Here is a 12912-nt window from a genome sequence, read left to right as displayed (position 1 = left end):
ATAAAATGCCTGGTTTTCCGATGCGTGCAAATTGACAAGTGAGCATCAATGCACGCTACCCAAGTCCTACCCTCCCCTAGCTCCCTGGAGCTAATTTCTGGCTGCCTACCTCAACAGTATGCAGTTCCGTACATCGTCTAGTACATTTGCTTCTCAGAGCTTTTTAGCAGATATAATTATTTCTGGCACTCCTTGATGGTGACCAGTGAGTTGTCCCATCGTCATACTAAGCTGTAGTGATGGGTGGATCATGAACGATTCGATCAAAAAGATTGAATCACTAGATGAATCGAATGACTCATGATTCATTTCGTTAACCCTCAACCAGGGACGTGCAATTCTTGTTGCACTACCAGTGAAGTGCGGTCCGGGAAACCGCAATAAAACAAAAATTCATCAAACTTTGCAAATTCATTTATATTGCTTAGTTAAATGTTTCTTTGAATGATTAACTATTCTAAAACTTATATTTATTATTATGCATTCCCAATACGAACCAATTTTTCAATAAAAATCGTAATTTGAAACAGGATTTAAAAAACTGATATCAAAAACACTTGAGTTGTTATTATTATCGTACTTTTTGAAATTAAGTAAGTTCTTACTTAATTACCCACTTAATGCCACTAAAATGCTTCCTTACAAATTAATGACTATTATTGTTCTTGAAAAATCACAAGGAATTGTTTTATCAACTTTTTAATCACTCCCACCAGCGTTGCGTTCATTGGTTTTTCCAATTTTGTGACGTGAGGTCTCACAGACCGCTAATAAAATTCAGTTGCAAATTTTCGGAAATAAATAATAAGAGCGTTAAATTTTAGAAGTGATATGTCCTTACTATTCAACATTATGACGCTCACGAGAATTATAGATATTTTAAAATAGTAATTTTGAAAATATTCATAATTTTAAAAACGCTGCGGTCTCTCAAACCGCAAGTCAACGGTTAAGGGTAAAACAAGTCGATCATCAATCACTCCGACTTCCGGTGTCATATCAATCATCCCGGTTTCCGTGATATTTCAAAATTTGGAAGAATGTTTTGGTTGTGAATTATTGCTTGGCGTCATGGACGATCATCCATATTTGTTCAAAAATTAATAGCTATATTTTATGAAATAAATTATAGTGCTCGCTGTTTTCCCTTTTGCCATTGTAAATCATTGCAAGTCACACTCGACCCCCTCCCCACACGAAGTTGAATTCCGAAAGCTGTCCCCTCCTTGCAGTTTTGCGATAAGTAGATGCCCTATTGAAAATGGCCTGTAATTTGACAACGGGAAAAAAATTCCCATTAGGAAAATCTTTGAGTTCCCATTATCAAATTACTAAGGAATAGAGCATTTTCACTATGGTACGCCCTAGGTTCTTTTGCTTACTATGCTTAATGCCTGTCAGAAATCCTCAAAAAAATCAACTGTGATTCACCGTAAACTTTCAGCCACAATTTCTCCGGAGAAGCCATGAAGCATTAAACACTGAGATAATAACGTCAACATGCGCTGACTATATTTTATAAATTTACCTCTGCATAATTTTCCTTGGTGTAAAATTATATATATTACATAGTATGCTGTGTCATTTAGATCTATATTCCTTTGAGTCTTTTCGATCTTGATTCATTTGAGTATTTTCGATCACAATGATTGAATCAATTGATTAAATGATTTATGTGACTCAAGACAAAATGATTTGATCACTAAAATTATCAACTCCGCCCATCACTACTAAGCTGACCTCTATACGGCAGAAGAATTGCGAGTTTTGGCTTTGGTGCTCGCGGATGTGGTAGGTAACTAAAGTTAAAATTGTATTTATTGGAGAATCGGGCTGAAACGGAATATTATGTTCTCTTGGAAATGTGCCGCGCACTAATTATGTTACCTATGTGAGGTCCAATTTCATCACGGAATGCGAATGCAGTGGAGGTGAGGGCGCGTGGGGAATTCATTACATTCCCCCTTTTACTTTGTTCAACCTTTTTCACCTCTCTCCTCGTTCATTCATTCGTTCATTTTCGTTTGCCCCTCACCTCCCCCCCCCCCCTGCCTCCCTTCCGAAAATTAATCAACTTCCACGCCTTCCCTCCCCTCCACAACACCATCGCCAATCTCATTACGCGAACCACCCTTCCACATGAACTTTATCCTCATATTTTCCGTCTTTCCATCTTCCAGTTTGTCCAAGAGAAATCCCTAGTCCTCATCCCTCAGTCTGCAATGCGTGCACGAAGAAATGCCTCGTGGACTTCATACATTCTCATCTAGGGTTCCTCGTTTTCCCACCTTCTTTTAAGATGGCGTTGTTATGCTCGGAAGCAATAGGGTACTTTTCTTCATCAAAGAAAACGAAAGGCATTGATTGCGATTCGTTACCCACCAGTATTGTATTCGTAATATACAAATTATTTGGTTTTAGAAATACCGGTTTAGAGGAATGGCAATGGTCAATTTCATCCTCATTTGAAAAAGGTTAGATTGGCGCCCATGCGATGCCACTCCACGTGACGTCACAGGGATCTAGTTTCTATACGAGTAGATAGGAGTTTTACATCGTCTGAGATTACCAATGCATGCATGAGGCGCAGAGCTCAGGGAAACGTGTCTTAATAATCACCTATTAAAACTACCCAAGGTCGGAAAGTTTCCTTTGTTTGATAAGGTATTAATAATCCTTATTTAAGCCTAGCGCTACCATCTAGCAGGGTACTTTGCTACCTGCTAGCATCCTGCGTCGTATCAGCGCTCAAAGCCTCGCCCCAAGGTCACCTCACTTGCAGCAGCGGGAACCAGAGCGAAGTCACACGGAGTTTTTCCCAGCATTCATACTTAGCCGTCGCGTTTTCGCGCGCTTGAAAATTTTCACTTTTCAGTTGATCGCAAAAATAGATATCGTCATTTAAAAATCTAAAAGCGTGAAATACGTACTCCAGGAGTAATAGTCTTTCGATTTAGGCAATAAAAAAATAATAGGAAACCACCCTATTACTGTGATTTCGTTACACTATCAGAGATCCTCAACAAACCTCAATGATTTGCCACTGATGCTCGAACATGGTGGTATTATTAACCCATTCGGGTATAGAGTTGGCGAATCGCCTGCCTATCTCAATTTGCTTAATTGTAAAGAGCAGGCAAATTGCCGGTTGGGTTTTTGCTGTTGCATTTGAAAAATTCTCTATTAGTAATGTATAAATATTATGTAATACCGAAAAACTGCATTAATTCCATTGCAGGTAATAAAATGAATTATGAATTTTACTTAGATTATAATAATTTATTAAAGAAAATTTTATGAAATCATCGAGAGGTTTAGATTCTGAAATTCTCTGAAATATTTAGAGGCGAATGGGTTAAGTATCAAAATAGACTGGCATTTTTACAATTCTATGTCCTGAAATAATAGTTTTAAAATATTTGGAACGAAACCTCAGAAGAAAATATTCGACGGCCATTCTTTTTATCTTTGCAATTGAAATTTCATATTATTATTATTTATCATTAGTTTTTCCCCTCTTCTCCCTCCTCACTTTAACCTCCTTACTCTTGCTTCAACTGTTTGAAATATTTCCAGACGGCCAATCCTGACCTCCATGTGTGCGTAATGAAGAAGCAGGAGCAATTGCCACAATTTTAAATTTATTGGTTCTACCGCTTTCGCTTACAGCACCATCAGGTACAATATATCAAAGTGCGCAACGTCTTAAATAGGAAATGCAGGATGGGGGTGGTAAGACGGGAAGGCGGAGGAAGGGGAAGAAAGGAATGGAAGGGTGTACAATCAGAGGTGCTTGGACTGACCCCATCCTTCGGTTTTTGTTCAGTTTCCACTCCATCTCGCCTAAAACCTCAGATTATATCCACGTGTGCGTATTGCCGCTTGAGATTAGCTGCCTCTCTTGTATTGCCTCCCTATCATCCATACTTATTCATCTATTTGAAAATTCAATTAATCGGATGTCACTTCTTTTCTTCATTGCTGTAGTACCCTTTTTGAGAAAATCTGAGACTGTGACTGATAGTAAATATTGAATTTGAATTATGGTACTCATTATTTTTAACGCGGCGACGACCGCTTCTTCCGTTGGAGGGATATACAGGGTGTCCCATTTATCTTGACCACCCGAAATAACTTTTTGTCCAGATGCAAATTCAAAAATGTGTCAAGCAAATGTTCATTAGCCGTCAGGGGGACATTAATCAGCATGATTGCCTTCCTTATAGCTTTGTTATTTACAAAGATATGAACAGGAGGAGTTATAGAGGAGGAAATGAATTGCCGAATAAAAAATATAGGGTGCCATTTGTAAAAAGACATACCGCTGTGTACCGTGTACTGTGTACACAGCGGTATGTCTTGCCATAAGGCCGTTTTACACGGTACACGGAAATGCGCAATCTGACGTACGTGCGAAGGCGCAGTCAAAATTCCGACGTGTAAAGCGGTGAATTGCTAGAACCCATGTGAGAATGCCTGGATGCGAGACGGCATAATAGCCCATGTTCTAATTTCGTTCATGCATTCGCGCAATTCCACGCCATTTTAGAAATTAATGCAGCTCTAACCTGCGCAATTCCGTGCCCCGTGTAAAACGGCCTTCAGACAATGTAAAACTCCTCTCTACCCGTCTAGAAACTACCCTATTACGGCCGTATTTCAGTCACCCTTGGTGTAACTCAACCCAATCCCATAACCCAAATACAAATTCAGCCAATCCAAGCGAATCTGACCTGCGAACGATAGCAACTTCCACGTCTTCGGTCCATTGATACAGGCTCCTCTTGAATGACTTGAGGATGTCATCGGGATTGACGGCGGCACTATCGTCATCAGACATGAAAGAACGAGGTGGAAACCATGAAAGAATCTGCTGCTCGCTGCGGGAGCCATCGCCAGAAATTCCGAACTCTGGTGAACAGCTTTGGAATAAAAGCCGAGACCAAAACCCGAAATTCGCGTTAGGCAAGAGAGAAAAAAAAACAAAAGATGTTTGAATGCGAAAGCGTGCAGCGGCAACCCTCCTGGAAACAAAAAAAAAAATAAATAAAAATAAAAAAGAGACGGCTTGGACGCGACTGTGTGTCCGTTTGTTGCTCGATTGCGCTGATTCCCTTGGGGGCTAATTAAGTGTGTGGGGCAGCGGAGCGGAGCCCACAGCGACCGCCATTGTCTCGCTGTCGAATGGGACCCTTCCGCCCACCGATACATTCGACTGCGCCTCGCGTCTCCCCCACTGGACACACAAGGAGAGGCACCCAGCCAATCGCGAGCGGCCCTCCCCCCCACGGCGAGCAACTGTAATTAATTAAGCGCACGCGTTGTTGAGAGGAAGGGAGTGTGGCTACGTCACATCCGACGCTGGTTAACTCCCTTGGAATGCCCAGTAGGAGTTCGGGGGGATTGTAATCACATTAAGTAGAAGTCACTGCAGCGATGCGACGCACGAAAAAATTGAAGGTTTGAACAAAAAACAGTGCAAAAAACAGTAACTACGACAGAACGCGGTTGCGCTCCTCATCCGCAAAAATGTGAGCATAAAAGAAACTAAAGGGGGGGGGGAGTAGGTTTAGGGATAAAAATCCCTCCCCATTCAGCCTAAGTCTCGTAAGAATGGTTTGCAACCGAAAAATATCATTTAATTGAGGTTTTATCGCGGAAAAAATTTGGATCTCAGCAAATGCTTATATCAAAGCATTTGAAAAAATATACTTATTTTTATTATTATTTATTCTAATTAGTACGTCAATATATGAAGAGTGAAAATTATCCGATAAAAGACCAATTTTCTTAGCACTGCAGGTACAAGTGACTTTGTACGCAGTCACGCGCACGGTTGCAAAGTCAAATACACCAAAGGATGAAGTTCGCAATGAAAAAATTGACTAAGCCGGGATTCGAACCCGGATCTCCCGATTGCCGGTCAGGCGTGTTAACCAGTTCCACCACCAAGCCATTTTATCAGAGCGAACTTCGGGCGAATAGATCATCCTTTGGTGTATTTAGCCAATTTTCGTGTTAAATTGAACAAAATCGAACGTTTTTCCATCGAATTCTCTTGTATAGACTCGTTCTTCAGTTCGCCATACATTTTCATACTCTGTCCCTGATCTATTCCATTTCTCAAACTCTTTTCCTCGCACCGAATTGTCTATGCAATCTTTTTTTGCATTCCTCAACTTTCAACGCCTCTTCTCCTGAAGTACCAAAGTAACATGGCCACACCGCGAGCACACACATCCCAGTCTTGCTCTCCGTTGTGAGTCTCCATGACTCCGGATTCTTCAGTGGAGTCTCCAATGAGCTCTTCACCACTCTTTCCAGGGCAGCGCACTATGCCGAAAAATATCATTTAATTGAGGTTTTATTTTATAATTTGACGATTTCTCTCTCATGAACTCATTTTTCGTCATCGGAGTTTCCTTTCCACAGGCTTTTCTCTCCTCTAGGCCCGCCTCCCTCTCAGCACCGTTCAAACAATTTACTCGGATCGCCGGCACAGCTTGCGAACGCCTAATTTAATAGTAAGCCATCATTTGTTTTACTTATAACTATAAGCAGTTACCCACAGATAGGCGTCCACTTTCTTCTGTATACTTGACAGAAACGGCCAAAGAAGCACCGTAGCCATACAAACTCATTATTTACCAGATAAATTCACTGAAAATTTGGTCCCGCTCACATTCTCAGACAACTTCTTCCTGAGCTTGTTGTTTAGATGCTTATCGTTCAAATTAGACTGAATATTATAAAAATTTTACTTCGTATCTGGGTCATGATTCCCACAGATTCCGGAAATGTCTACTTGTTTGGTATCATCCCAATATTAATAGTGCTGCAGCTTCTTACCTTTATACGATCACCGGGTCTTCGCTTTTGTCTTTCCATTTCTTCCAATGAGAAGGTATTAATTTTTAAGGCGTTTTATAGAATGCGATGCGGCTTTTGGAGAAATCGACCAACAGTTTTGGCCATTTGCTTCTTTAGGGAAGGAAGGGTGGAGAGAAACCCGGCGTCGGCATTCGCCTGCTCTTTACGAAAGGGAATCACTGTTTAACGTCCCGTCCGACGGACGGAGTGTTGCACTAGAGGAAAACCTCCACAAATCACTCCAACAGGGATCGAGAAGTCTGAAAAATCTCTTCCGCCGCCGCCGCTGGGATTTAAACCCAGGCCCATAGGGTGGGAAGTCAGCTCTACAACCACCTCGATCCCCGTTTCATAAGATTTAGAGGCCCATAAAAGACCTCGATGGTTCTGTGGTGACGTGGACAAAATACCTGCATTTGTAATGGCTCATGAAGTCCAAAAAGTTCTTATTAATATATAATTTTGCCGCAAAACATTTCAACATTAAAAAAAGTGATAGAGGTTCAGAAAATGCTTATGCATTAACTACACGGAACATGAGACTATTAGATTTTAAGAGGTGACATGCTAAAAATGAACTACAAAAAATTAACTCACAGACTAACGTGTCGTCGAAAAAGTACATCTCGGTGCGATCCCAATTTTCTTTTCTCAATTTTTTTTTCAGACTAATGACGACCAAGAATAGAAGAGGCTCTCCCTTGTTTTGCTGGGTTTTCAATGGTGAGATAAAGACACTTCTTACCTCGTTTCCCTGCTTTCTTCATCCCTAAAAGTGTCACATGATCCTCCAATTTAATATTTTGGCACCAGAGCACCAAAAACTGTGCGGCTGGAAAATCACAAATGTATTCTAATACATTACGGTAATAAATTCCGTACCAATCAGCGTTGCTATTTAGAAAAATGTATAACGAATGTATAGGTACATGACTTTTGATTTAAGAATGTTAAAAACTGGTGAAAAACGGTACCTCTGCATGCTATTAAGTTCCTACATTAAAAGTAAAAAATCTTAAAGTATGTTTCCACACATTTAAAGATTCACGAGGGGTAATCGAGGACATCAATGTTTAAACTGAATGCCATATCGGGAATGTGAACCCGAGTACGAACTGTTATAATTAATTCTGTCGCTCCAATTTTAAGACGGCGATACAATATTCCTCATGATGGAATGTCCGAACAATATTGAACCAATGGAGGTTCGTAAACGAGGCGAAGAGTTATTCAGAGCATGGTTTGCTGCAGCCGAGAAATTGATGTTCACACCCGAATGGCCCTCAGACCCTCAGGGGCAATCACAAGAAAATCACGACCGAATCTCACATCGCTCCGAAAAGCGAGCTAACGAGTTAAAAAAAACAACAACGCACACGCATGAGTTATTTTTGTGTGCTCTGGAAGAGGATGCGAGGGGACGGATGGACGTAAGAATCGGCCATTGACGACTTTATCATTAGCCGTTTGTGTATCTCCCCCTCCCCCCCCCCCCTCCGCCCCTCAATGAACACAGCGGACCCACAAAACAAGAGAGGCATACATAAGAGACGAAAGGGGAGGATGATTGTTGGCGAATGCGAAGGGATTGGGGACGGGAGAATGCACATGCGAACCTAAAAAAAAACAATCTGAAACTGGAGAATAAGCAGCCCTATCATCCGCAACGCGAGAAGAAATTTAAAAAAAAGACAAAAAAAGGGCGATTCGCGAAAGTAAAGCAGAGGATGTTTGGGGGAGGGGAAGAATTACGGAAGAAAAGGGAGTATTTTTCTTTTTCCACGCGTCCACAACCCGCGAAACGCAATGAAATCATGTAGTAGGTAGAAGATGAATAAGGATGAAGAATGGAGGAGAGAAAGAACAAATGACGGAAGGGAAGCGCGAGGAGCGGGTAAATGAGGAAGCAGATGAAAGGCAAGGGAGGGAGAAACAAAGGAGATGGGATTAGCGCATCAACGAACCAACGGGGACTCCTGCAGCCCTTGTGTTTCTCTCTCTCTCTCCCCCGGATGGGTATGGGGTGGATAAAGGAGACTGGATTTCGGAGGGGGAAGAGAGGGGGCAGGGCAAATGACGCAAACAATGGCGTGCGGACGGCGGGGGGGGGGGGTGAGAGGAGGGGAAAGCACGCCATCACAGAAAAGAGGGGCGAATGGGAAAATTATTATTACTATTATGTTTGGGGAGTGATAGTGGCACAGCGATGAAGATAACAGGACAAGAGTCCAAGAACGCGCGTCCGACGGAGGGATAGTCGCACGATGGAACAGCAGTGGATTGAAATGAGATTGAGTGCAAAGTGCAGCATTTCCAGTATGTTACACGAGTTAGGATGGGAATCTTTATAGGAGCGTAGATCGAAGTATAGGCTTAACTTACTCAAGAAATTCGAAGATATTTTCTCAGACGACGTGAATCATATCCTTCGTTTACCATCGTACTATAGTAGACGTGATCATGAAAATAGAATAAAAGAAATAGACTGCAAAGCAGAGAGATTTAAAATGTCATTCTTCCCTCGTACTATTAAGGATAGCAACGTTGTCTCAATTGCTAGGATCAATGGCGTCGCTCACTAGGATCACTCATTGCATGTTTTTTCATAGTTATAACCTTGCATGTATTTTCTCTAGGAATTACTAACCATTAGCAATGTTATTATGAATAAGCATGTATATTTTTCCCTTGCGCGTAATATTTCTATGACCGTGCGGTGTGCATGTGGCGATCCTCTTGCATGCTGCATGTTGGTGATTTGTCACCCCCAGCCAAACGCCCTAGAGGTGGATCGCAGGGTATTATGTAGATGTAGATGTAGATTCCCCAATCACAACAGAAAGATTAAAGGGATTGGGCCAGGGGGTATGGACACCCCATGAAGTACGGCGGAGTGAAACATACTACAATATAATATCAGGAAATAAATCAAATCACTTACAAATGATATCACATAATTCTCTCATCAACTACATTTGCCGAGGGAACGGAATTCCGAAGAAAGTCTTTATTTAAAAAAGCACCGAACATTCAAAAGAATAAGCTCGCACGCTTACTCAAACACTTCGAGTATTTGATGTATGGATTAAATTCGCTCGTTTGGGCAAATCTGCAAGGTGTCCTTTTTGGTTTCTGGTGATAAAATTCTTGAATTTTGGCTCTCTTGATCACCTCTCCGCCATCCTAACACCCAACCTATTTCTTAAGAAAATCCCTCAACTTAGCCAGCAAGGATAGTTACAGCCTTGGAGAATTTCGTTTAGTCAGCCATGAGGAAGGGAATAGCGGTGGCAAAGGATGCACTCGCGCATATGATGGGATCGTTCCCTTTGCCCACTCTCGAAAGCGCCCACCGTCACGTGACCTTGCTGCCCGAGGGAAGAGGCGTCGCGTGGAACGTGTATTCGAGGGACCTCCGAGGGGTCTCCAAGTCACCACCGAGCTAAAATAAAATCAGCGTCGAAATGCAAATTGAACATGTATTGCCAATCACAGTAAACAAAATTGGGAGGAGCTGCTAATAGGGTAGTTTCCTTCATCAAAGAAAACGAAAGGCATTGATTGCGATTCGTTACCCGTCATTAGTGTATTCATAATACACAAATTATTTATTTTTAGAAATCCCAGCTCAGACGAATGGCAATGGTTAATTTTAACCGCATTTGAAAAAGGCCAGATTGGCGTCCATGCGATACCGTTCCACGTGACGTCACAGGGACCCAGATGTTATACGAGTAGTCATGAGTTACCGTCTGAGATTACCAATGCATACATGAGGCACAGACCTCAGGGAAATATGTCATAATAATTACCTATTAAAAATGGCTAAGGTTGGAAAGTTTCCTTCGTTTGATAAGGTATTAATAATCCTTATTTAAGGCAAGCGCTACCTGCCAGCAGGGTACTCTGCTACCTGCTAACATTCCGCGCCGTATCAGCGCTCAAAGCCTCACCCCAAGGTCACCTGACTTGCGGCAGCGGGAACCAGAATGACGTCACACGGGGTTTTCCCAGCATTCATACTTAGCCGTCGCGTTTTCGCGCTCTTGAAAATATTCACATTGCATTTAATCGCGCAAAATAGGTATCGTCATTTAAAAATTTAAAAGCGTGAAATGCGTATTCCATGAGTAATAATCTTTCGATTTAGGCAATAAAAAATAATAAAAGGAAACCACCCTATTACGATCATTTTGGCGTATAAATACAGGTCCAGCAGGCATCACACTCTCCTCTTGGCCTGAAGATTCTGACCGAGTTTTTGACATAACTGCTGTAATTAATAATAATAATAATAATAATAATACAGCTTTATTCCATTTATATTCAAAAACATTACGTTGGTAAACGCTTATATAATTGTGGAATATATAGGTACCCCTTTTTGAATAATTTTTGGGCTACCGCATTACTTTTTGTATAGGTCTAGTGCAAACATACATGCAAAGTAAATTTATTTCTTTGCATTCAGTGATTTTTTATCTTACCGATTGCATTCACTTGTGATATTTCAAATATGTACACACGGATAACAAACTTTCTTACATAAGTGCATAATTACATGCATACAACATACAATATACCTTTTATTGAAAACGTTTTTTATGTCACTTTTCTTAACAGATACTCTTCTTCCTCATACCTCATAAGCCATTTTTTGACAGCGGATGTAAATCCCCATCTTTTTTCCGAGTTTGCCACATTTCTTGGCAACATACTAAATATATTTGGCCCTAAGTATTTGTATGACTGTCGAAAATTTTCAGTCGTCGGCCTAGGCATATCAAAGTTAGGCTCAATACATTAAATTAGGCACTAAAAAAACGCGACGAAAACTGGAAACCAAGTAAGAAGAAGTGTTAAGGGTATTAATCTGGTACTTAGAAGATCACGAAGATACAAGAGGTGATGGAACGGGACGATTGATGGCGTATTTGAGAATGATGGCTTGGGAATGTGATGTCATTGCCTATTATGCTGAAATATTTGTTCGAATTGCCTAGTCTTATGCGCAATGGAACGGGGTCATTTACTTTGTTTTCATCAATGTATTGGTTCAAATTTCGTGAGCTTTCGATATATTTTGTGTTCAGGAATAGTGAGTACTAAGGTATTAGAGAAGGTTTTTCGATAATTCCAATTCCTTGAAGCTAAAAATAATATTTTCAGCCCCTCCAATTTCCAGCAATATCTTCTTCTTCTTTCTCTTATCCCCTTTTGCTGTTAGGCGTCGGGTTCCACCAGCCACTTTCTAAACTCACTCCTATTCTGAGCGAGCCGCTACACATCGTTTATACTCAGCCAGCGCTGAGCTGCCAGTCTCTCCACATAGCCTTCCCACTCCAGCCTTGGCCGCAATATAATTTCCAAAAATAAAATCTTCAATTCAAATATTTTTATGCACAAAACTTTCTGCGATTTTTTTGATCAGTAACTTTTAATGCAACTTGCCAAGGCGTCAATAGAAAACAACCCTCAAACCTTTTTTCACCGATATCCAAGTGCTGACATTGACGGTGTTCAGGGGAACGGGAGCGACAGTGAAGGCAAAGGGATGGGGTGGAAGTGTCAAACCATGATGTTGGAGTGCCTGATGCAGTAGAAGAGATAGGGGATCCATTCCGCAGGGCGTGTTGACCGTGCAGCTTAGCAGGCTAAATAAAGAAAAGTTGCAACTTGGAATTGCAGATCAGGTACCGAAAATTTCCGTTCTCGCGTAGCGATTGCGAATCTTCAGTGTTGCTTCCAGAAGGTTTGACCGACAGTGTATCAGTGTATCACGCTATTGCGTAGAACACTGCAACTTCTTGATTCCCGAATAGCAATTGTGTTTTAATCGCGATGATCATATTACAAGCTACAATAGGTGACAAAAATCGGATCTTACGTAGTAATCTTTCTCTATTCCATAGGTTGATTTTTTCAGAATAATAGGGTGGTTTCCTTTTATTTTTTTATTGCCTGAATCGAAAGATTATTACTCCTGGAGCACGCATTTCACGCTTTCAGATTTTTAAATGACGATATATATTTTTCTCGATT

The sequence above is a fragment of the Ischnura elegans genome, chromosome 8, assembly GCF_921293095.1.
Source record: "Ischnura elegans chromosome 8, ioIscEleg1.1, whole genome shotgun sequence".
Taxonomy (NCBI): Eukaryota; Metazoa; Arthropoda; class Insecta; order Odonata; family Coenagrionidae; genus Ischnura; species Ischnura elegans.
Note: the sequence above shows the minus strand (reverse complement) of the source record.